We start from the raw sequence: 27,175 nt of genomic DNA on the forward strand, positions 1-27,175 counted from the left end.
CAGTACCACACCTGTCTGTGTACTGCCACACTTCCTGAAATTATGACCATGGACTAATCCTCTGAAAGTGTAAGCAAACCCTTAATTAAATGCTTTTTTTATAAGTTGTCTTGGCCATGGTGTCTCTTCACAGCCATAGAACAGCAGCTAAGACAGGAAGGAAGAAACGTTATTTGAGAAAGAAAACTGGCCAGAATTTCCTGGAACAGCAAAAGCAGATGAGAACAAAAACCAGAGAGAGGGAGAAGCAGGTGTAGAACCCCCAGGCCACCCTAAGAATGCTCTACCTTCACCCCACAGCACAGAGAAGTCATTGCAGTTCCCTAAGGAAGCTCAGTTTGCATCTATACAAAGATTTCTCTGCCAGTATGGAGGGTAAAAGGAGGAGTGAGGCTTTTCTTTCTTGCTGATCCAAAGCCGCTTCTCTTGACTTAGGCTCACGCATTAGATGCCACCTCCTTGATGGAATCTTTCTACCACTGAAATCCCCTAGATGCCCCCAGCACCCTGTGCTGTCCCCACCTTCATACAAGTCACAAAGTGACTGGAATTCTGGAGACTCATGCTGTCAGCCAACAAATATGGGTATGAGTGGAGGCAGGAATTAACTGTTTTGTTGTTGTTTTTGTCTTTCAAGACAGGGTTTCTCTGTGTAGGCTTGGATCTCCTGAACTCACTTTGTAGGCCAGGCTGGCCTCACAGAGATCTACCTGCCTCTGCCTCCCAGAGTGCTGGAATTCCAGGTGTGCCCTGCTAGGAATTAACTCATAATTCCTAACATTAAGGTATGCTTTATTCAGAGTTGGTGATCTGAGAAGATGGGAAGATCACCCCAGGAAAAGATGCTTATGGGTTATTGAGAGACCAAAAGATTAAAAATTAGTAGCTATTAATTAAGGCCTGAACTAGGTGGGTGGAGAAGTCCAGTAATGCCCTGAGGAGAAGGACCGCCTTACTGCATTCTTTCCCCACCCACTAGAGATACAGTTGCTAGGAAACTGGCCCATCCCCCTAGGGATGGGGACCTTCCTATAGCCAATCAATTCAAAATGTAGCATTTTGACCAATAGATGCTTGCCAGGCAGGAATCGCCCCTGTCTTAGGCATGCTAGAAGGGACTAGAATCTTTAAATCACCCAACTAACCTGAGCATGTCTCTCGGCTCTGGGGGGTGTGAGCCCAAGCTGCAGCTTGTAATTTGTAATAAAAAGATCCTCATGTGATTTGCAACGGACTCGACTCCTGGTGGTGGTCTTATGGGGTATCGTGATTCGGGCACAACAGTTATCTCCAGCAGTTATATAAGATGCAGGGAAAGGCAGTCGTGTGAGCTAAGGAGATGGCTCAGTTAATAAAGTGTTTGTTCAGCATGAAGACTTGAGTTTGATCCCTAGCAACCACACAGAAAAGCTGGGCATGGTTAGCACAAGTTTATAATCCTGGGCCTGAGGAGATGGACTCAAGTGGATCAACAAGGCTGGCTGACAAGCCAGTCCATGTAAATTGGTGAGCTGCAGACTAATGGCAGACATTGTTTCAAAAAACAGAGCCCACACCAAAGCAATGGCTCCTGAGGAAAGATATCTGGCCTCTGCATACATGTACACACGTACTCTTACATGCACACTCATGCACACGTTTGAAAATAAATCATTTTCAAAGGCATTCAGTGACTCCAGAGCTCAGCCTTGCTGCTTCGATCAGGTGTAAGCCTGATCCCTGGGACCCATGATGCTGAGGCATCACTTCTAACTTTCTCCTGCACTTCCTCACCAATGTCTTTCTGGACATCTGGGTTCAGGCACTTGGGAACCGTGCATTAGGTTGTTGTCAACTGATGGCATCCCTGCCCTCCTCTCACTACCACCCTGGCTGGGGAAGGTGTCAGCTTACAACAAGAAAACAAGGAGTACACTACAGTCATGTATGTACAGATTCCTTCCTGCAGTGTGGAGGTCTATTCTGTCCTTATAATACATGCTGCAAAAAGTAATCCTGGGCCAGCTGCAGACCTTAGTGGGCTTGCCTTATGGTTTAAGTTTGATCCCCAAGACCCACATGGTGGAAGAGAACTGACTCCCAAAAGTTCTTCTTTGACTTCTCATTAAAAGTCTTGGCAGGTTTGTGTATGTGTGCAAACACACATAAATAAACGCATTTTTATTGAAAATGTTTTATACAATCCATTGTGATAATAGTTTCCCCTCCCCCAACTCCTCCTGGATCCTCTGACCCAACTCTATACCCTTCCTTTATCTCTCTCCTTAGAAAACAGACAGGGAAACAGAAAACAATGAACAAACTAGACTTTTTTTTTCTTATACAGAATCACAGACACACACACCCTTTTTTTTTCAATGACTTGTCTGCCCCTCCTGCACCGTCTCTGCAGTGTGCTGTGATTGTCCATGTAGTTCTCTGTCACATCACCAGTCTGCTAAGCCCCATGGAGGCAGAGATCATGTTTGTTTATGCATAGTTGGATCTGCATTGGCACCAACAAATGCTGGTACATGGAGCCTTTCTACCCACATTTGCAAAATGACATCTCATGGAGAGCCTACGGTGTCCAGGGATCTTTCTAGCCCTGTTGTGGGTATGAACTCATCAGATTCTGGCATTAACCCCTTTGCAGCACATTCTACAACCATCCGCTACTGTGCCAGAAAAATATATAGAAAGGGAGGGCTGGGAAAAGGGGCCCGGTTGCATGTCTGATGTGTGGCACCCTGGGGTTTCCTGGTCCCTGATCCCAAGCACAGCACTAGATTGGATAATAAAGGGAGGGATGGGTGTTTCATAACCAGTGTTTTATTGTGTGTGCTAATGGCTTAGAGCAGTAGGCTGCAGCAGGGACCACAGTAGAGACCCTCACAGCAAGAAGTCACAGCAGCCGCTGGTGGAGTACATGCGGGCTCTTTTCAACAGACTAACCTCTGAAAATGACCACTTAAAATAGCCAATGACAAATCCCATTGCTGTTCCCAGAGCAGCAATCAAACTAATGGGCAGGAAGTAACTAAGAATTAAACTAGCTAAGCCAAAAAAAAAAAAAATTCTCAATCAACAAAATTAATTAAGCACGTACTTCCTCTTCCAGATCCCAATATATTTCTAGACTCAAGACCTTGCCAAGACTCTCAGGAAAGCCCCACTCCTCCCTCTCTACTTTTGCTTATATCTCATACATCTATGCCTGCTCTTCACACACCCCAACTCCACGGAGGTCGTTGTGACAAGGATCACTGAGAACCATGGTGCTGGCACAGTGCTGTCTCTGGGGCTGTTTCCCCCTTAGATTCTGTTCATGCAACACCATCATCTCCTTGGGCACCAGCCCTGCTATGCACCTTGCACAGGACTGCCTTGCTGAAGAGCACAATGTCCCAAGGATCATGAACCCACCATTTATAAGTCTCATCTCTCTAGGGCCTGGACTCGGGGAGTCACGCCACCTCTTTCCACCCACAGTTTTAACGTTCTGTCTTCTGCAATGATGTCATGACCACATTCATTCACCATTACATTCTGTGTGCCCTGTTCTAGTTCTTTCGTCTTCCCAAACAGTGATGCTTCTACTTTTACACCATAAGGAATATAATATTTGGGGGTTTTGTTTGTTTGTTTGTTTGTGAGTTTGGTTTATTTCACTTAACATAATGATCTTCAATGTCGTCCATTTTCCTTAAAATGACATAATGTTGTTATTTGTGACTGACTAGTACTCTGCTGGGAGCCATGTTTTCTTCATTCTTTTATTGTCTTATGAACATCTAGGCTGGTTCCATATCTTGGTAATTATGAAGAAGCAGTAAGAAACATGGGTAAGTATGTGTCTTTGCAGAATGCTAACCTAGGGTCTTTCAGGTGAATAGCCTGTAGTGCCATAGCTGAATCATACTACCCTGATACCCTGATGAATTCTGACAGTGGCATCCAGTAAAACCGGTGGCTGATCTATGAGGTTATGTTCATGTTTTGTTTTGTGCTTTTTATTCTATCAAATAATTTCCTTTGAGGACACTAAGGCTCAGTGTTTCAGAAGAGTCTTGGACCCCAGAGGTGGGGAGGTCCCTGTAGGTGAGGAGCTAAGATCTAGAGTGCTGGTATCTAAGATTCTGGATGAAATTCCAGTTCCCCAAATCCCTGGTTGTATAAATCAGTATGCCCAGTCAGAAGCATTCAGAAGCTCAAAGCCTTTGTGAGCAAAACCACGACGATTGAGCAGGGAGAGGGAAGAACAAGAGGAATTGTTTAGAACAAACAGCCCTGGCCTGAGGGAAGCTGCTTTCTCCTCTTTCCAGGCAAAGACTCTCACCTTTGGGCTTCACCATGGTTGTGGTATGGAGCTGACGTTTCCTGCAAATGTTCATGTATGAGGGTGTGGTCACTGAGTTAGTCAGAGTACTTTAGAGGAACAGAACTGATATAATGAAAACATGCACATGCACACATACATACATACATACCCAGAGAGAGAGTCTAAACAATGCTGTCTTGTTTAGAGTTGGTATTGTGGGAGGCAACTGGGCCATGAGGACTGTGAGCTCATTAATTGGCTAAACCATCGATGGAGCCATAGCTTAACAGGAAGCTGGTGGAAACTCTAGAAGGAGGATGTAGATCACTGGGACATGCCCTGGAAATGAGTGTTTTCTCTCCATCCCCTTCCACTTCCTGCACTTTCAGCTCCCTGGCTGCCATACGGTGAGCAGCTAGACTCCATCGTGTGTTTTCCGCCATGCTTCTCTGTCTCACTTCAGACCCAGAAACAGCAGAGCCAAGTGACTGCCTGCCGAAACTTCAGATGCTATGAGCCGCAATAAACCTTTCTTCCTTTTAAGCGGCTTGCCTCAAAGCTGACACACCACCTACAGTTCCCAAGTCAGATTCTCCTGCAGTATCTCCCACTGTGGCTGCAAGCTGGCTGTCACGTTACTTCTAGCTCCTTAGGTTTCAGAGTCACCCTTGATGGCCACATGTAAAGCTTTGGGACTTTTCTCAGTGAGATATGAGCCTGTGTGTAGCTAAACAACTAAGTTCTCAGTTGCTCCGTTTCCACAGCACAGCTGAGTTTCTTTGGTTAATGGCTCCACTCACAAAGGTTCCTTTCAGGAGGCACAGGAGTGAATGAGCTTCATCCCTATTTCATTCAAAATGATCACCATCTTCTCTTTTCTTTTTCCTCCTCCCTTCACAGACCAAAACCAAATCCCTTATTTTCACCTCTGAAGTCCAGAGAGTATAGACGACTTATCCAAAACTACACAGTTCAAATTAACAGCACAGCCAAGCTACGAACCTGGGGGGTCCTACTTCAGATCTCCAGCCTTCCCTCCACCCCTCGACACCACCTCTCAGAAGCCTCTGACTCTGACATTAATGTTCTGAGCTTGCCATACCTTTCGATCACTCTAAGTGATGCGGTCCACGCTACATTAACACACTAATTGCCAGCAGGGCACATTACCATGCACTAATTACTAACAAGAAGAATTGTCAATCTGCCATCAAGCTCACAGAAAGCCCCAGGTCTCTTCTCAAGGTTGAGCATGAGGAGGGGAGGTGGGGTATAACAGCTATTCATTCATGTCCTACTGACAGCCACCCAGAAGATCCTCCAGGGATAGCTTTGGGGGCTAAAGAAAAATCTATGGCCCTTAGAGGAAGAGGCTGGTGGAAACAGGCCTAAGAGGCTAGCAATGTGCTGAGAGCTGGGTACAGAACTTCACACTGGTATAGATGCTCACGGGTCCCCTCTATGTGTCCCTGAGTTGTTCAGTGCCTTGACTTCTTGATCCTAGAATGGAGATTAAGACTGAGTCCTGGGAATTCAGCCATTTATGGTCCAGTGTGTTGCACAAAACAATACCCAAAGGCAGTCTTCACTCATGCTGGCTGTGAGGAGGACTGCAGTGGGAGAGGGGTGTGGTTCTCTCCCATCTCCCGACCAAGCAATCTTTCCAGCCCCCCATTTTAACATTGGTTAAGCATTTGCCTATCCTATGATGCCTGATTTCATGGTAAGACCTAACTAGCCTTCTGTCTTTGAATGTTATGATCAATGTTGTAACACAGATGAGAAAATTCAGGCTCAGAGACATTAAGGACCTTGTCCAGTGCCACACAACTGGTAAGAAGTAAGAAGTAGACTTCTGAGTAAGGCTGGCAAAGATGTTTTGTTTTAAGGCAGGGTCTTGCTTTGTAGCCCAGGCTGAGGTTCTCCCCTCTTTCCCAGTGTGTATATGGGTGTTCAAGTGTGTGCAGGTGTGTGCAGACGTGAGCAATATATATGAAAGAACAGGCTGTCTGCAGATGTTCTTCAGGCGCTTTCCACCTGTTATTTGGGGCAAGGTCTCTTACTGTCCTGACCTTACCAAGTAGGCCGTCCTGGCTGGTATGAACCACCACACACAGCTTTCTTTCTGTTCTTTCATTTCAAAGCAATGTACTAATTCAGCATCATTTTACAGTATGTTTACAGGTGTACATTTGGGGAGATCTAAATAAAATCACAATTGAAGACAAAAGGACAAGCACATTCTAGGGCTGGCGTTTGGTGTGAACTGTAGTGAGCATTGACTGTGTACCCATCACAGCATTCAGCCCTGGGCTGTTACAGATCTATCACGTGTGGCCCTTGCCTTCAAGCCCTTCAGGATCTAAACAGGAAGACTGATGCAAAAGTGAGTCATTTACACAGCACACTCCTATGGCCGGTGCACGAAGGAGGGATACACAAGAGGGAGTTAGAACAGGTGAAACCTAAAGCTATGCTTGAGAGATTAACAAACTCTGAATGTAGATTTGGGGAGTAGAGATTGTAGATTCATAAACAACATCCACCAAGGCATGGAGGCTCTGACAAGCATGATATCCACAGACCAGACAGGCAAAAGGGTTCTTCTCAGGCTTGGAAGACAGCAGTATGTGTGTGTGTGTGTGTGTGTGTGTGTGTGTGTGTGTGTGTGTGTGTCAGGGGTTGAGAGATTCAGACAAGCCTCAGCATCCATCCCTCTCTGTGCTCAATGGAGCTAAGGCAGAGGCAAATCTAGCAGCATGGAAGACTCAGCAGGGTGCATTTTAAAAAAAATCCAATGCTGCGTCCTTGCCCCAAACCAATTAAACCACACACTGGAGGTGTTGTGTGGTCATTGTAACAGTTTAAAGCCCAGAAGACCATTGCAACATACTGCCGGGCATCACACTATTGGTTAGGCAGCAGGAGCCTTGAGGGGCTCAGGCTAGTAACATGGAGACTGAATAAAGAGAAAAGATATGATTCAAAACAACAATATTGTGGGAACTAAAATTGACCACTGTGATTGATAAGCTGTGGGAGTAGAGAAGGCAGGTGGAGAAGGGTGAGTGGGTGAGAGGAGAGGTTCTGGGTTTTACCCTCACACATACATGCACACTCTCACATATAGTCACCCATTCTAGCAAGCCCATCAGCAACTGTCGATGCATCTCTTTCCCTGTGGCAGTTCCAGAGTAGTGTCCACAGGGACGCCAATATTTCAGTAAGGCCGACCCGGAGAAGCACCATCTTCCATATTCAGGAATCCATAATCATTCTGATTGCACCGCCTGCAAGGGACCGCTGGGGCCCCTCCTGGCCTGTTGAAGAGGGATTGCTAGGGGACTCCAGAGGCTGAGAGCAATCACTGTCTTGTTAGGGCATTATTTACTGTGATATAGAATTCTAGCAACTGTAGCCAGGGCTCACTGTTCACGCGGTTGGGCAGGATGTGTAATGGGAATACCATTAATTTGATGGTTTTACAGGAGGTGATTTCCAATTTGAATTATTCTCAAGTTGTGAAACGAATCTGAACCAGTTTGTAAAACAGCAAGGAATCAATGCACTCTATGACCTTGATTTTTTTTTTGTCCCAATGTCATGAAGGAGAATTATTTTTTTCCTTTAAAATACATTACTGGGTTAAAAAAAAAAAAAAAAAAAAAAAAAACAGCGTCACCATCTTCCCTCCACCTTAGGCAAATTATCAAGATGAATGTTAGCACAAAACTCTGAAGACACACCATTGTTTACAGAGGGGAGAAAGAGGAAGATGCTGCAAGATAAATCATGCTGACAGTTCAATCAAAAAAACTCAGAATATATTATTCATGCCGCTTCTCAGAAGCTGGAAGGAAAATGGGCAGGGGGAGCCAAATATGGACCTGTGTGCTTTATTTACCCATAACAGTGATGGGAATTCCAGAGGCCCCTCTAGCTTGATAAAATCTGCGTGCTAACCTGACACAGCAGCCTCGTTCAGTGTTTGGCATCTCCACTCTGAGTCAGCCAATACTTGGCGAGAGGTATAAGCCAGCTAGGGAATACCTGCTGCTTGATAGCTGAGTTTCAGGAGTCACTGTGGTAGTCAGACAGATAGTATGTGTAGGTGTGGGCTGTGTTCTGGGAATAACCAGGCAGGTAGCACTCTGAGGACTATCTACCTAAGGGCCTACTTCTGATTGGGCACTGGGCAAGAACTGCATAGGTGACATTTAAGGCAAAGGAAGTCAGTCTGGATAGGGTTCTCAAGGACAGATCCCATAAATACAAAAATGTTAGTCTAATGCAAACAGTAACAGGTCTAAAATCTAATCAACAAGGCAATGAAAGTTGGAGAGATGTCTGAAAATGGGCAAGGCCCAGCCTAGGCAGAACCTTGGAAGTGACTCTTCCTCCCTCAGCAGCCATAACTGCCAACCCAATCCCTCTCAGTTAAAGGTGGTATCTCAAGACCTCTCAACCATCAGTGCTGGAGTACTGGCTGTTCTTGTACAAGTCTTGTAAAGGCAACCATAGCTTCTGTGTGTTCATGAGTTCAGCAGGCATTGCTATATTCAGAAGACAGCATTTTATAGTTCTCCACATTTTCTGGTGCTTACATCCCTTTTTGGCCCCTCTCCTGTGATGCTCCCTGAGGCATGGGGGAGGAAGGGATTGATATAGGTGTTTCATCTATAGCCGAGCTTTAGAAGTCACTTACTGTGAGCACTTTGAACAGTTATGAGTCTCTGTATTAACCACTTCCCACTTGTGTGTGTTCTTGTGTGTGTGTATATACATTAAAGGAAATCAAGTTGTGGGAAAGGAAAATATATCAGGAGGGCTTAGGGGAAGATGGGGGTAGATATAATTAAAATACATTGTAGATACATATGAACTTTCCAGAGGACAGATGCTCATGAAGCATGGATCTGAAATGACCCCACTGCACCCTGGGCAAGAACCCCTGGAGGTCACATGGCAGCTGAGTGCAAGAGTCCTAAATCTCAGTACAAAACATGTGACCTTAACCTCCCCAGAACCTCGTCTCTCTAGAGTGAACACCACAACTCTAACCTGCCAGGTTATGACCACACTCAGCATAGGTGGACTAGGGACAGGTGGACACCGGGAGAGTCAGAAGAGCTACAGAGTGGGTTTTCAGCAGTGGACTCAGAACGTCTCAATCAGTGGTACAAAGTGGGGGATGCCGCAAAGTAGGTATAGGAAGACTGAAGGTTGGACATGGATTTCTTCAAGAGTGGAGTGACCTTGGGGAAGGATCACAGTCTTCCTGCTCTGGACAAGGACACACATATACTCACACGCATACGCACTCACACACACACACACACACACAGGGGTGGGGGAACTTCTCAATACAGAAACACAACTACCTGACCTGCCTCGCTAAGAGGAGTTAGCCTTAGTTTGTGCAGGTTGCTGTAGCAAGCTGCCACAGACGGGGTGATCAATAAACAACTGGAAGGTATTTCTCGTAGTTTTGGAGGCCGATGAATTCAAAGCCAGAGTGCCTTCACACTCCTTATCTGCCCACCTAGAATAGAAGTTTATTTTCTTGATGCTTCCCAGCATGGAAGAAGGAACAACGGATCTCTCTGGGGTCTCTTTTGTAAAGACACAAACTCATCCTTATGGTCACTTCGGTTCCCCAAATCTGGGCCTCCAACCACAGCCACATGCACAGGAGATTCAGCTTCCGCATGCAAATTTGAGAGCGATGCAAACTCAGACCACACCTGGGTTCCGCCCATCCCCCCCCAGCCGGTGTCTTCCCTGTACATGGCAGTTGTGCTTGCTGACACAGGTGGCTCCATGCTACACCCGGAGACTGGTGTCTGTTCAACTCTACAGCAACGCTAATACTGCAGGAATTAGCCTGGAACACTCTTGACACTGACATTTTACACAGAAGAATGTCCTGCTGTGTGGCAGTCACAATGCATTGTGATGAATCCTGTGCGTTTAGCTGCCTCCCTGGCCTCTATCTTCATTGTCTTGGTAACCTCTAGTTGAGAACTGTGAAACTACTATGATATAGAAAGGCAAAATCATGTATGGACTTCAGCTCTCACTTTACTAGCCATGTGGCCTTTGGACATTCACCCAAAGGACGCTGACTTCTTAGAACATGGTGTAGGACTCCTCTGTAAGGTGAGGATGAGTCTGTGCAAGGATCTTAGCACCATGAGTACCATATAACTGGTTTGGACAAGGCTCTTATTCCTATTTCTGCTGTAAGATACAGAGTTAGACACAGAGTCTAAAAAGAACTCCTTGCCTGGGCTCCTGGAACAGAGCTTTTTTTGTGCCCATCCTTGGTGTCACAAATAGATACTGAAGATTAAGGCACACCTGGGATATAAACACGGCTCTCTATGCCAGTCATCCTGACATCACTGTGACAAACTATTCAAAGAAAACAACAGGAAGGAAGGGAGTGGGGGCTCAGGAGTTTTAGAAGTTTTAGTTCATGGTCACGTGACCCACGTTTTGAAGGCAGAACGTCATGGAAAGGCTTATGTGGTGGAGCCAAGCTGCTCACCTCATGAAGGCTGGGAAGCAGAGAGGAGAGGAAGTGGCCAGGGCAGAAATACTCTCTTCAAGGTGGCCCACTTCCTCTACCTAATAATGAGGTCAGAGCCGTCATGATCAAATCACCTCCCAGAACCCACACCTCTGAACACAGCTGCTTTGGGGTCGAAGTCTGAACATATGAGTTCTGGTGGGACATTTTTAGTTCTAAACCCTAACACTGCCTCATCTACAGAGCAGAAATTATTTATTTGTATAGAGTACAGCCAGGCCAGGTGGGGGGATAGGGGGAGATAAGTCAATTGGCCCTGAGAGGATAAAGATCTGAGTTTGATCACCAGAACTTACATTTCTTTTTCAGATATCCAAGCCTGGTGGAATGTTCCTGGAATCCTAGCACTGGAGAGGCTGAGATGCATTTTGAGATTGGCTAGCCATCCAGTGTAGCCTGCCTGGTGGGTTCCCAGCCAATGAGAGATCCTGTCTCCTTCTTTGAAGGTAGCAAAGTGGGGTGAAGACATAATCAGGCTACCACTAAGCCCAAAACCAGACACAAGCACATCATGGACACCATCACGAGATCCAGTATTGTACTTGCTCTAACCTGTGTCTGGAGCACTAGTGGAAGCAGGTACCATTACGCCCAGAGGCCCCAAGTTATGTCTGGTAACATGTTACCTGGTATAGATTCAGCCCTGTATCCCTTCAGACTCTCATGGAAGAAGGCAAGGAATGAATGATGTTTGGCTACCATGGAATCACATTGAGCCCCAGGGTCAAGAGCAGAGAATTCTTCCAGCATGCCATGTCATGGGAATCCTTACACATAATTCCATTTTCCAGCTGTGTGTCTCCCTAGCTCATTCTCTCCTTTTTCTCATCTTCCAGACTCACATTGGATAGATCAGACCTCAGACTGAGTTAATTACCACCACCAGAGCCCTGGCCCATCAAAGAACCCATGCTTAGCATATGGTGATAATTCTCCCTTAATTATTAGTCCTGAAATTGACCTCTGTCTCTCCTGCTGGGATGCTGGCTTCATAGGAACAGAGAAGCACCTGCCTTGAGTTTTCAGTGATTTTAACATCTCGAGAACAGGAGACCTGTTACATGGGAAATCTTCAGTGTGGCATTTCAGCAATCAGCTTGGTATATATGTCATAGCAATATGTTGGGGAGACACCTACATTACCACATTCCCTATGGCAGGATTCATAATGGCACAAAAAGATGAACAGATGCAGGACTGGTGTACATACGTAAGGGAAGATTATTCTCCCCTTTAAAAAGAAGGAAATCCTGTCATTTTCAATAGCATGGCTAAATCTGAAGAGCATTTTATTAATTGAAAAAGCCAGGTACAGGAGGACAAGACCATGTGGCCTTAATTAGCTCTGGAAACTAAAACTGAACCCAGCCAGGCATGGTGCCACACACTGGTAATGCCAGTGCTTACTTAGGAGGCTCAGGTGGGAAGATCACAAGCTTGGGGTCAACATGCATTCATGGTGAGAACAATGTTGTGAGATAATGCATATGCTAATGAGCTTAGTTTTTCCATTTCTTGATGTGTACATAATTCAACATCATGCTGCACACTCTAAATATAGACAAGTGAGACTTGTCAATTGTCAATAGAAATTTCTGTTGACATTTTGGCTCTATTTCCTTTCTTCTCAGTTTTATTATAAACTGTTCAAACATGCAGAGATGTTCAAGGTTGAGCATAACAAGCAAAAATGACGTTTACATCTGCATCTTACATGTTACATCTTACATGCTTCAGGTACTAGCAAGCATTCCTTGGGCATTTATTATATGCCAAAATATAAACTATACACACTCACTGGAATTTTGCCTATACTAGTCATTTACGCCTTAAAAATAGAAAGGATGGCAAATTGTTGTTATCCTTACTTATTTTATGAGGAAACTGATACTTTAAATAGTTGTTACAAAGTATAAACAGGAGCACCAGGAGTTCAAGACCATCCTCAGCTATACGGACAGCCCAAGGCCAGCCTGGGCTACCTGAGACCCAGTCTCAGGAAAAAAAAAAAATATATATATATATATATATATATGTGTGTGTGTGTGTGTGTGTGTGTACATACATCATTGGTCCATCCAAGGTCATGGAGCTTGAGCCTTGAGTTGAAATGCTGTAGTGGAATACTCCTGACTGCTCAGTTACACTGTTCCATGATTCCAAATCTGTGGAGTCTCTTGAGATGTCCCTGAAATTGTGAGGTTCTGCTGCTACTGAAGAGCGGAAGTCCCAGCGGGAAGTAATACTGAAGAGCCATGTCTGGAAGGCAGAAAAAGCTACAGGAAGGAACGCTCTGCTGAACTGTGGCAATCAATCATCAGGGAGATTAACTCCACCCACAATCTGCCTGGTTCCCTTCCTCCTCACCATGTATTTCTGACACTATCATTAGTGAGTGGCCTCTGACTTTTGCCACCTCAGACATTTGTATGATCTCAATTGATCCAATAAAGAATTCTCTAAAAAGCATCATTAGGGTGATTTATAGTCTGATTTTAGTTGCTATAGATTCTGAGTCAGACATATAGCTGGGGAGAGAAAACAAGAAATCTCCCACTCACATGGAATCCAGACAAAGGCTTCGGTATCAACAGAGAACTATGGCTGTCTGGGAAAAGTCATATATATATTTTTAAAGTTTACAGCTACCACTCCTGCTTTGAGGTTCCTATAGCAACCAAGGGCATTAGGGTGGTGGGGCTCTGAAGATCTTGAGCTAGGGACCGACAGCTGATTGATAAGTCTCCTGAGCACTGTTTAGACACTTCGGTGCTAGGAGCCAGATAACACTGGTTTGTTTAATAAAGTACGTGTTGAGACACCAGTCATTTCTGCTGCCTGCCATTTCATCGTAATCGCTGTTGTTAAGGGGTTGTTAACAGACTCCCAATAGAGCCGGGAGGCAGAGCCCATTAGAGAGCAAAGCGGCATTTTGCAGGGGACAGCTTGTGCAGGTGTGTGTGTCTGGTGCTCGGTGCCTGGTGGGCTTCGTTTTGCATAACGAGCCACTTCTCCCTTCCCCGTAAAGATCACCAGGTTTGTGAGAGTGGGAAGCATGACTGATCCAAAGGAGAGACCCCTGTTCTTGGCTAAAAAGTACCCCATGCAAGGCCTCTGAACCTCCCTGTCTTTTGAGACATTGCCAGCATGAGTGGCATCTGTGACCTGGGCAAGGCAAGTATCACTGGGGCCCTGTGTTCAAATTGTCAGAGGTGCCACAGCTTCCAAGATGGCCCACGGCTATCATCAAGACAAGTCACACAGAAACCCAGGCCTGCTGCTTGCTAGATTTGAAAATGAGAAAACTTTTAAAGTCCCTGGTGACCTGGCTGGAAGTGGCCATTATTATGGTTAGATTTGGAAGTGACCACCCTCCCCATAGCTAAAGGGCTCCATCCAGTGTTAAAGGCTTGGTTCCTGGTATAAGGTTCATAGCCAGGGTTTTAAGAAAGTTATAGGATCACAAGGGCTCTGGCCTTATGGGTGGATTAATTCATTGGTAGATTCAACACCGGGTGCCGTGACTGGGGAGTGTTGGGAACTATGAGGTGGGGGCTGGTTGTAGAAAGCACATCCCGGTGGGTATTTTTAAGAGCCAAGTTTTGTTAATAGCCCCCTTTCTCCTCCATCTTCTTCTCCCAACTCTCTCCTTCTCTACCTTCTCCTCTCCCCACCTCCTCCCTCCACCTCATATCCTTCCTGCCTTCATGAGGAGAGCAGTTCTCCTCATGATGTCGCCGTGTTGTTCTGCCTGGTCACAGGCCTGCTAATAACCATGGGCTAAAACTTGCAAAGCCACAAGCCTGAGCCAACCCTCCTCTTTTATACTGTATCTCATAGTCGTCAGCCACAGAGATGAGAAGCTAACCCGAGCATACTGACCCGTCACCACAGCGTGGAGAGTGAGACACTCCCATCCACCTCCCACGGGGATGAGCGTATTTAACCCTCGTAGCCGGAAGAGACAGGCATGAGTTCCCATTTGAGAAACCTGAGGCTCAAGGAAGCATGAGCACGGGAAGGACAGCACAGCTCCCATGGCCTGCGGAGAAGGCCATGAGGGCACCTGTGAACTGTTTGGCAGAGAAGAGGTGGTTTGAGTTCATGGTCATAATAAACCCACATTCCACTGGCAGTTTTACTGCTAATTGCAGTGTCTTTGGTCTTGGTGGCTGTAGGTTGTGTCACCTACCATAGCTGGTGACTTGGTTGCATCCTCCACGACTCCGTGAGCAACAGTGACCCTTATCCACACTATGAGTGCTGGAGAGCTGCAGCTTAGAGAACAGGCAAAAAGACGTTGCTACTTCAGCCTGGCACAAAACAGTGATTTTTATCTTGTGCTTCGCTGCCCTTGAGATCCTCATTCACTGAGTTCTTCAGGGAGCCACAGTCATCGTGACGTCTACCTGAACCAATAGAGCATGGTGTCTACCCCTCTGCCACCCAACTCCATGTTCTGTTGGTTCAGGACACAGGGGTTTATCTAATACCTGTCCTGGAGCCTAAGACTCTCCCCTTTTCCCGACATTTGAAATTGGTCACAGGGCAGACCATCTGTGACTCTTCGACCTTAGAACTGAGAGAACACAGACAAGCAGCCTCCAGATGCCAGCTGGGGAAGACAGGGTCCCAGTGTCCCTAGCCACAGCTCACATAAAAGATGGACCATAATGATGTGTTTCTTACAGCTCGTCATGGTCACATTTACCTTAGAATATAAGCAATCTCCACATAGGCAGCCAACTCTCACCATCTATTATGATGACATGAATTCTCCTGCTGTGAGAAAACAACCTTGTCTCAGATCTACACACAAAACCAGGAGGACCTCAGAGGGAGTAGGATGGCCCAGCCTACAGGAAGCACTACTGGAATTCAAACCCATGCCATCAGAATGCCAAAGGAATAGGTTCTGCTGTGGAGTTAGCTACAGTAAACCACAGACTGCTCACAGTGGCAAGTTTCCGTTGCTCTCTTACGGAATCTTTATGTGATACATAGATTTTTCTCGACTTCCCCTCTGAGAAAGAACCACAGGCTCATCTCGAACACCCTGATGTAACTTACTGTTCCACTGAGAGCACACTTATACTTGGGACGTTCTTCCTTGTAAATAGCTCAGCCCCCAGGCCTGATTCCCCTCATTCGAAGTCTCAAAGTGACAAAGGCACACAATATTTTCTTTCGACACGTGAGCCGGTGCACATTTGAGGAGGAGCATTGTTCTGTGCACTTTCTGCAGACCTACCGTGTGCGTCATCTATTGAGGTTCTCACTCAGCTGTCCTCTTACGTCTAAGCATTCACAAACGCTCGTGAGATGCACACTGAAGGAGGTAAGGCAGCGGGTATTTGGTGAGAAACTATCTTTAATATTATTGGATCATAGATCTTAAGAAGTAGAAATGAGAAGTGTAGCACTCCAAGAGAGAAATATAAGACTCCACGGAACTGCCTAACCAGGACAGACAAGAGCTATTTTTGCCAAAGAAGACCCTGAAAGATAAATGCAAGAGGAGAAAGCCAAGAACAAACATTCTGGGAAAGAGGAGCAACAGCGTGTGCAAAGGTCCTGAGCCAAGACACAGGCTGTGAGGCCATAAAGAACAAAAGTACCAGAGAGTTAGTAGTACCCCTGGTGCTTGAAGATCTCAAGCTACCTAGCTCCTTGCCTCCTTCTGGCTTTTCAACAGCATTGTGGAGAACAGAGACAGGGTCTGAACGGAACCTCCAGGGTGGAAGTTGTCAGGTTCTTTAATAATTCCTTTAGACTTTACTCCCTGAGATGCTGGTAGTGAGATGTGTTCGTGTCTGCCACTGTCATCTTATTTAAACTCTAAACTGCGTTTCCCAGAACCTCTTCCCCTGTATGTTTTTATTTTATTTTTAAAATTTATTTATTATTAATTACAGTTTATTCATTTTGTATCCCAGCTGTAGCCCCCTCCTTTGTCCCCTCCCACTCCTACCCTCACTCCCTTCTTCATCTCCTCCCATGCTCTTCCCCAAGTCCACTGATAGGGGAGGTTCTCCTCCCCTTCCCTCTGACCCTAGCCTATCAGGTTTCATCAGGACTGGCTACATTGTCTTCCCCTGTGGCCTGGTAAGGCTGCTTCCCACTTAGGGGGAGGTGATCAAAGAGCTAGCTACTGACTTCATGTCAGAGACAGTCCCTGTTCCAATTACTAGGGAACCCACTTGGACACTGAGCTGCCAAGGGCTACATCTGTGCAGGGGTTTTAGGTTATCTTCATTAATGGTCCTGGATTGGAGTATCAGTCTCAGAAAACACCCCTGGGTCCAGATTTTTTGGTTCTGTTTTTCTCCTTGTGGAGCTCCTGTCCCCTCCAGGTCTTTCATCTCTCCTTTCTTTCATAAGATTCCCTGCACTATACCCAAAGTTTGGCTATGAGTCTCAGCTTTGATACCCTGCTGGGGAGAGTCCTTCAGAGACCCTCTGTGGTGGGCTCCTGTCCTGTTCCCTGTTTTCTCCCTCTTCCAATGTCTGTCCTATTTGCCTTTCTGAATGAGGATTGATCCTCTTACCCAGGGTCCTCCTCCTTGCTTAGTTTCTTTATGTGTACGGATTTTAGTATGTTCATCCTATACTATATGTCTAATATCCACTTATAAGTGAGTATATACCCTGTGTGTCTTTCTGCTTCTGGGATACCTCACTCAGGAGGACTTTTTCTAGTTCCCACCATTTGCCTGCAAATTTCATGATTTCTTGGTTTTAATTGCTGAGTAGTATTCCATTGTGTAAATTCACCAAAATTTTTGTATCCATTCCTCCGTTGAGAGACATCTGGGTTGTTTCCAGATTCTGGCTATTATGAATAAAGCTGCTACAAACATGGTTGAGCAAATGTACTTGTTGTATAGTTGAGCATATTATAGATATATGCTTAGGAATGGTATAGTTGGATCCTGAGGTAGCACTATTCCTAATTGTCTGAGAAAGTGCCAGATTGATTTCCAAAATGGTTGTAAAAGTTTACATTCCCACCAGCAATGGAAGAGGGTTTCCCCTTTTCCACATCCTCTCCAGCATGTATTGTCACTTCAGTTTTTTATCTTAGCCATTCTGATGGGTGTAAGGCGAAATCTCAGGGTCCTTTTGATTTGCATTTCCCTAATGACTAAGGACTTTGAGCATTTCTTTAAGTGTTTCTCTGCCATTTGATATTCCTCTATTGAGAATTCTCTGTTTAGCTCTGTACCCCATTTTTAAAATTGGGTTACTTGATTTGTTGGTGTTTAACGTCTTGAGTTTCTTATATATTCTGGATATTAGATCTCTATCAGATATAGGGTTGGTGAAGATTCTTTCCCAGTCTGTAGGCTGTCATTTTGTTCTGACGACAATGTTCTTGTTTTACAGAAACTTTTCAGTTTCATGAGGTCCCATTTATTAATTGTTGGTCTTAGAGCCTGTGCTGTTGGTGTTCTGCTCAGGAAATTGTCTCCTGTATCAATGAGTTCAAGGCTCTTCCCCACTTTTTCTTCAAACCAATTTAGTGTGTCTGACTTTACGTTGAGGTCTTTGATCCACTTGGACTTTAGTTTTGTGCAGGATGATAAATATGGATCTATTTGCTTTTTTCTACATGTAGTCATCCAGTTAGACCAGCACCATTTGCTGAAGATGCTGTCTTTTTTCCATTGTATGGTTTTGGCTTCTTTTTCAAAAATCAAGTGTCTGTAGGTATTTGGGTTTATTTCTGGGTCTTCCCTTTGATTCCATTGATCTACCCTTTTGTTTCTATGCCAGTACCATGCAGTTTTTGTTACTATTGCTCTGTAGTACAGCTTGAGATCAGGGATGGAGATACCTCTAGAAGATCTTTTATTGTAGAGGATTGTTTTCACAATTCTGTTTTTGTTGTTGTTGTTGTTGTTTTTCCATATGAGAATTGTTCTTTCAAGTTCTGTAAAGAATTGTGTTGGTATTTTGATGGGAATTGCATTGAATCTATAGATTGCTTTTAGCAGGATGGCCATTTTCACTATGTTAATCCTATTGACTCCTCAAGCATGGGAGATCTTTCCATCTTCTGATATCTTCTTCTATTTCTTTCTTCAGAGACTTGAAGTTTTTTTCAAAGAGGTCTTTCACTTGCTTGGTTAGAGTCACACCAAAGTACTTTAAGTTATTGGTGGCTATTGTGAAGGGTGTAGTTTTCCTAATTTCTTTCTCAGCCCTTTTGTCTTTTGTATACAAGAGGGCTACTGATTTTTTTGAGTTAATTTTGTATCCAGCCACTTTGCAGAAGGTGTTTATCAGCTGAAGGATTTCTCTGGTTGAATTTTCAGGGCCACTGACATATACTATTATAACATCTGCAAATGACTTCTTCCTTTCCAATTTGTATCCCCGTGATTTCCTTTAGTTGTCTCATTGCTCTAGATAGGAGTTCAAGTTCTATGTTGAAGAGATAGAGAGAGAGTGAGCAGCCTTGCCTTGTCCCTGATTTCAGTGGGATTGATTTAAGTTTCTCTCTGTTTAGTTTGATGTTGGTTGTAGGCTTGCTGTACATTGTCTTTAATAAGTTTTGTTAAGTGCCTTGTATCTCTAATCTCTCCAAGACTTTAAACACGAATGGATGTTGGATTTTTGGCAAATGCTTTTTTGGCATCTAAAGAGATGATCATGTGGTTTTTCTCCTTCAGTTTGTTTATATGATGGATTACATTGATGGATTTCTATATACTGAACCACCCCTGAAAGCTTGGGATGAAGCCTACTTGGTCATTTTGTGGATGATATCTTTTTATGTGTTCTTGGATTTGGTTTGCAAGTATTTTATTGAGTATTTTTGCATTAATCTTCATAAGAGAGATAAGTCTGGAGTTCTCTTTTTTGTTGGGTCTTTGTGTGGTTTAGGTATCAAAGTGACTGTGGCTTCATTGAAGGAGTTTGTTAATGTTCCTTCTGTTTCTATTTTCTGAAATAGTTTGAAGAAAATTGGAGTTAGCTCCTCTTTGAAGGTCTGGTAGAATTCTGCACTGAAACCATCTGGGCTGGGCTTTTTTTATTTTTAAGCTGTCCTTTAGAAAGGAAAGAAATGGTTCTTGAAGGCAGGAATTGAGGCACAGGCACAACCCTCAGCATGTCACTGTGTCCTGTGGGTGAAGGACAGTGGTAAGTGTCCTCTGGAGGCTCCAGTATCTCCTCTTTATCTCCACATTGTTACTTCAGTCTCCCTGGCTGCTGGCTTTGATGAGCACCATCAGCAGATACAGCAACCATCAGACTTCAGGCTGCAGACTCACAGAGACACTGCCATACAGAGGTAAGAGCTCATTTCAGTTTCTTTCAAGTGACCCTTCCTGCCTCACTGCTTGTGTGTGTGTGTGTGTGTGTGTGTGTGCCTGAAATCCTTACATTTCCCACACAGCTTTGATGTTCATGATCACCTTTGTAAATCACCTTTTCACAAATGCCTTGTATAAGTATGTGAAGTCTAATTCCTGTAATGCAACTGTGCCCTTGTCACCATTACCATCTTCATCTTAATCATCACTGATGTCTTCATTGCCATTGTCATCTTCATTATCATCATCATTTTCTTCATCGTTATCATCATCATCATGTCATCATCATCCTCATTTTTCCATCATTGTTATCACCAATGTTGTCACCATCATCATTTGCACCATCATCTCTGCCAACACCACTGCTGTCGTCATCATCCTCATCCTTATTGTCATTATGATTGTCTTCATCATCATCATCATCATGGTGGCTTTGTTTCTCTTACTGAAGCCTGAACAGCCAGTTGAATATTACAGAGATGAGGGGAATAAAGCAAAGGCAATGGGAGAGTACAGGAGAGAAGGGGAGTGAAGACAGAGGAAGAGGCAGGAAAGAGGGAGTATGTAGAAAGAGGATGAAGGTCCACCCCATCAATTCATGATGGAGGCCCATCATGGTGCCTGAAGGCTCATGCTATGCTCAGCCACTGACTCTGCCACTTTCTAAATGTGACCTTGATCAAGGTACCTCAACTCCTATTTCTTTATCTGACAAAAGAAATGACAGTGGTACTGGGAAGTGTCCATGATACTAAGGATAGAAAGTTCTCAGCACAGTGTCTAGGAGTTATTACCTGCTGTGTGGCTTTGGGGATGCCCCAGGAGTCTGGCTTTTCAGCTCTGAGTGAGGTGACACATGAAGTTATTCTTTATGAGATTTTTGACATTTTTTTGTGTACAATATATTGTGCTCATATTGTTTTTTCATCATCCCCTCTTATTCCCTTTCCATAGCTCCCAACTTTCTTTTTTTTTTCTTTTTTTACCAAACTTCCACCTTTATGACTTATTCTTGTACCAATCTTGTGCAGATCATCACAGCTGCTGTGTTGATGGCAGCTGCCTCCATGTCATGTCAAGAAGACATTTCATAGTACCCCCATCCTCTGCTTCTTACAGTCTTTCCATCCCTTCTCCTGTAGAGCTCTGTGGACCTCAGTGTAGGTGACATTGATGCCCCACTTAGTACTGACCACAGAGAAGTTTCTCCTTTTACCCAAAGTTTTTCACAGGGACACGCAGTGGCTATTTTATCACTGTTACATGCATTGCTTCCCTTGGTCCTTTTGGCTTTTTAAGTTTCTTTGTACATGTATGTAATATGGTTCCTTATGACATTTTATGCATGTCTATTGCTGTACTTTGCCGTTCCTCCAATTTTTTGTCCTCTATTGACCTCCTAGTATAAAAAGAACAAAAAGAAATCAGATTTCCATTTTCCACACATTCAAGGTGAATTCTGATATGTTTGCTCCCTGACATGTGAAGGGGAATTCCTAAAGAGGACTGTTTAAGAAGGATTTACTGCCCCTCTGAGAGAGACAAGTCACACTCACACATTTCTTCCTCTTCCCGCCTACCTTCAAGTAAGTGTGGTGACTGGTATTGTGGCAGTCATTTTTCACACATGAAGATGAGACATATATCAGCATGGTACCGAGCCCAGATCCCTCATAGCAAGCCTGCATTAATGAGCAATCCTTGACATACATATGTAGCTGTATGCTTGAAGCCTCTTTGCATCAATAACCTGCTGTCTGCATGCACTTTTAGAAATGATTTATTTTATTTTTAATGATGTGTGTATGTGAGGGTGTGTGTATGTGAATGCAGGTATAACTGAGAGCCAGAGGCATTCGATCCTCGGGAGGTGGAATTATTTGCAATTGTGAGTCACCTGACAAGGGTTGCGGGGACAGAACCCAGATCCTCAGCAAAAGCAGTTTGTTCTCCTAACCGCTGAGGACCGTAGAAATCATTTTAGCAGATATGGGAGTCTTACTGCCCACAAATGTTATTCTGGTGTCACGCATGAACACAGTCTCCTTAACTGACCGTCTGCTCTGTACATTTAAACTCCATGTTGATTTCAAATCCAAGCCTGGACCCTCGGTAGCAGTAGTCTCCCTGTCAGCCCTGGCCCTAAGGTGCTCCTGCTTCAAGGACTCCTATGTCATTATGAAGACAACACTCAACTTAATGATGCTCAGTAGTTTCTGCCGCCTCCATATATGGACCCTTGACAGCACTCCTCCCCTCGCCCACTGTGTCACACGTCCCTTAAGGCCAGAGACTCCAAGCCAACTTGGAAGCACCTGGATCAGGAGATTATGGGATTAGACAGATGTGGTCTTTTCACCTCTTGACTGACTTCGAGGAGGATAATAGATTCATCTCCCTACACCTCATCCTAGGTGCTGTAAAAGTCACGGGATGCATGTTGTAACGGCTTGTCATGGGACGGGATGCTAATGAGAAAACTGTTGGCAAAGAAGTTCATGGAGTGCCTGATTCAGGACAGACACAAGGAAGTGGTCCCCTCCTCTGTCTACGCCAAGTGTTAGACATCTCGGGCGCAGTGCTGATGTGGGGCAACGTGTCGGTAAACAATACAACTTACAGCAGTTTTTCTGAGTGGCCGCTGAGTGTTTCACTAAAAGCACACTGGGGGTGCCATTTTATCCTGGACAGCAAACTAAGTATTCAACTTAAATTTTTTTTTAACTAAAATAAAATACACTTGTGCTTGATATGTGAAAAGATAACGATACTAAAGAAGCCCATGGGCAGGTGTAGGACTGAGGAAATGGTTTAGACGGTAAAGCACTTGCCATGCAAGCAGGTGGACCTGTGGTTAGATCTCCTGAACCAATGTAAAACACCAGGCACCCTGGAATACCTGTAATTCCCTTGCTGTGGGGAGTGGAGACAGGAGGATCCCTGAAGTTCATTGACTGGCCACGCTAGACAAACCAGTCTGTTCCAGGTTCAGTGAGAGACCTGTCCTTCCCCCCTTAAAATAACGTGGAGGAATGACAAGCTATCTCAGTGGGGAGAGGTGCTTACACACAGGCCTGAGGAGGTGAGTGTGCTGCCCAGATCCGAGAAGGCTAGAGCTATCCTCTGATATCCGCATAGGCATGTGATGTTGCATGACAGCTTCCTTTGTCCCCACGCCCACGGTGTGTGTGCACACACATGCATACACGAAGAAGTAAGTAAGGTGGGAAGATACTGAAGAAGACAACTGACATTGACCTCTGGTCTCTACATGCATACACACACACACACACACACACACACACACACACAACACATGCATGAGCGCACACATACACACAAACACAAATGGCAAAGAAAGGAAAAGAAAAGAAAATGATAAGGTTTTGTGGGGTACTCAGAGGAGGACACTGAGAATCTAGGAAGGCTTTCAGGAGAAAGTTGAACACCGACTGTAGCGAGTCCCTCTCTGGCCCTCAGGACTGTCATCCTTGTCAGGATCAGCTACAGGAACAGCAGAAGGAGCATCCTGTGAGCACAGTGGGCGGGGGCTCTCACTCCTGTCTAGTCTAGGTAACAGCTTCCACATCCCTCGCCTTCTGCCTGGAGGCTTGAGCCTCAGGAAGGAGGCTCCTTTGTCAACCTTACTTCCATTTCTCGTCATTCTGAGTGGTAAACATGCATCCTGTTCTTTAAACTCCCCCGCATTGCTTTTAGCAAGATGCATATTCTTAGAAGTGGCCTTCAGAGAAACAGAGGTGAATTCTGCAGGGAACAGATTGCCAACTCCACGTTCTTATTTGAAGTTTTGACTTAGAAAAGCGACATGAGTTTTCCTTCCTCTACAAGATTTCCTCACATCTCTATCTGAGGAAAATCTTCGTCACTGCTCTGTGAATGGGTCAAAGTCATGGCAGGATTTGAATTGTTTCCGCTTTTTCTTACAAGGCAGGGAGAGAAGCTCCGTGGACCTTTAGGGACAGACTCCCTTTAGTAAGGGAGTCTCAGTTGGAGGCCTTCATTTGTACCTGCCTGGCCCCATGCAGGGAGCTGTGAAGTCAGTGGGCATGAATAAGGGTGCATTAGTGCTGACATGGGTCCCTGGGGATGGCGCATTTATGAAATATCAGAAGGTCACACAAGTCACCGTCGATTGACTACTGTGCTACTGAGGCGCTGCTGTGCTTTTTCTGGGAGCCTCTGATTGCCCAGTGCCAGTCTGTAAGGACAGACTAGTGTCAATCCTAAAAGGTTTTCCAAGGATTTCTTTGTGTTCTCAATAAGCACCCTGCTGTGCAGCGTGGATGGGAGGGGATGGCTGGTACTTTTGCAATGCTCCCCTCATTCACCAAACAGTTAGCAAAAACCCATTATGCGTCGAGTAATTCGGCAACAGCGGTCAATTAGAGTGACCCCAGGTGCTGGTGAAGTTCTTGTACTACGTGAGGGAGAACAGGAAATGCTCGCAGTCACTGGGGTGTGAATTCCAGTACACCTGGTTTTGGGCAGGGCTGTTTTCTCTAGTTTGCACGAAGGTGCGGGACAGAGTGCTTACTTTCCGCTATTTCTATACTTGGAACAATAAACAAGGCCAGACATGGTAGCCCACACTTACACCCTCAACACTCAAAAAGCCGAGGCAGGAGGGTCACTAGCTTGGGGCCAGATTTAGCTAGATGACAAGACCCTGTCTTTAAGTAAAACAAAACACAAAACAAGCAGGAATGGGAATGTTCTAGAAGGTAAACAGGTAAAAAGGCAGCCTGAAACTGTTGAAGACAACTTCTTTCAAGTGCAAAGAAAGGAATTTCTGGTGTGGCGATAATGTAGCGATGGGGAAGGGTGCAGCTGTCTGGGTCCAGGTAACGCCTGTGGTGTTGACTTGTCAGGTTGGCAGGATTTATTCACCTCTGCAAAACACCTATGAGAGTTTCCAGAGGGCACAGACTGAGAAAGGCTCACCTTGGATTTGGGTGACTCCGTATCCTGGCATAGAGTCCTGGACTGAAAGAAAGGCAGAAAATGAGGTGAACACCAGCATCCATCACTGTTTCGGCTGTGGGTGCCGTGTGGCCAGCTGTTGTGTGGTGTTCTTGTCACCACGCCTTCCTGCCAGGATGGACTCAAAGTGAGTCAAAGTAAACTCCTTCTTTAAGTTGCTTCTCATGGAGTATTTTATAAAAGTTACAGCAGCAACAAAACAAGTTCAACTCCCTGGATGATTAGGCCTTGAGCAGGCTCGGGGCACCGAAGACTTAGTGGCTGCAAAGCTGGATGGTCGCCGGGGCTCAGAGCCCAGCAGTGTAATAGCTGGAAACTGAACGTGGTGGATTTCTTAGAATGTCTTTTGAGAAAAAGAGGGCTTCCCATAATAGGATCCTCACTGCCACCTGGGTCCCGACATTGTTCTTATGCTCCAAGTCAATCGATTCCTTGCTATTCTCTGTCGGCAGAAAGTCTTTGCAAAACCCGCTTTCCCCGGCTTTATCGATATAGCTAATAGTGATGCTGTCAGAGATGTTCAACCATCATCGCCTGTTGGGAGCTCTCGGCTCTGCGTCACGCTCTTGGCTCAGAATCCCTCCTGCCCTTTGAATGTGTCACTGGACACGGGGGTGTGGGCAGGAGATACTTTCTTTGTTGGAGTTCACTTGTGGTGACATGATGATTCATTTTGTGTCTATTGTATTACAAGGGCAAGTGTCTGTTGCATCAAGCCATAGGGAGCAGGGAATAACTCCACATTATACCACTGGTTGCCTTCAATACTGAAGCAGTATGGGGTTCACCATACGTGTTCAGGGGGGTAGGGACATGAGCCAGCCAGTAAAGTGCTTACCATGCAAGCATGAGGACCTGATTGCAAAACAGATGTGATGGGGCACATCTGTAATCCTACTCCTGGGGAGGCAAGGATGGGAATATACTTGAAGCTTTTCTGGATAGCAGTTAGCCAAATTGGTAAGCTCCAGATTCAGCAAGAAACTGTCCCATAAAAAAACAAAACAAAACAAAACAAAAAAAAAACATAAGCTATTTGGAGTATCAGTCTCAGAAAAGACCCCTGTGCCCAGACTTTTTGGATCTATTGCTCTCTTTGTGGAGCTCCTGTCCTCTCCAGGTCTTCCTATCTCCCCCTTCTTTCATAAGATTCCCTGCACTCTGCCCAAAGTTTGGCTATGAGTCTCAGTATCTGCTTTGATACCCTGCAGGGTAGAGTCTTTCAGGAGGCCCTCTGTGGTAGGCTCCGTTCCCTGTTTTCTCCCTCTTCTGATGTCCATCCTCTTTGCCTCTCTGAATGAGGATTGAGCATCTTACCCAGAGTCCTCTGTCTCGATTAATTTCTTTAGGTGTACAAATTTTAGTATGTTTATCCTATATGTCTAATATCCACTTATGAGTGAGTACATACCCTGTGTGTCTTTCTGCTTCTGGGCTACCTCACTTAGGATGATCTTTTCCAGTTCCCACCATTTGCCTGCAAATTTCATAGAGATAACCTAGAACCCCTGCACAGAAATAGCCCATGGCAGTTCAGCGTCCAAGTAGGTTCCTAGTAAAGGGAACAGGGACTGTCTCTGACATGAACTGATTGGCTTGCTCTTTGAATCACCTCCCTCTCAGGGGAATGCAGCCTTACCAGGCCACAGAGGGAAAAAATGCAGCCACTCCTGATGAGACCTGATAGACTAGGATCAGAAGGAAGAGGAGGAAGACCTCCCCTATCAGTGGACTGGGGGAGAGGCATGGGAGAAGAAGGAGGGAGGGAGGTACAGGTGGGATACAAAGTGAATAAACTGTAATTAATAAAAATAAAAAGTAAATTTAAGAAAGAAAAAAACCATAAGCTGGAGAACAATTAAGAACAGCTCTCAATGTTGATCTCCATATGTGAACATGTAAATATATATGCATACATGTGAATACATATATGCATACATACAGTCACATGCACATACTCAC

The sequence above is a fragment of the Meriones unguiculatus genome, chromosome 14 (genome assembly GCF_030254825.1).
Source record: "Meriones unguiculatus strain TT.TT164.6M chromosome 14, Bangor_MerUng_6.1, whole genome shotgun sequence".
NCBI classification, from domain to species: Eukaryota; Metazoa; Chordata; class Mammalia; order Rodentia; family Muridae; genus Meriones; species Meriones unguiculatus.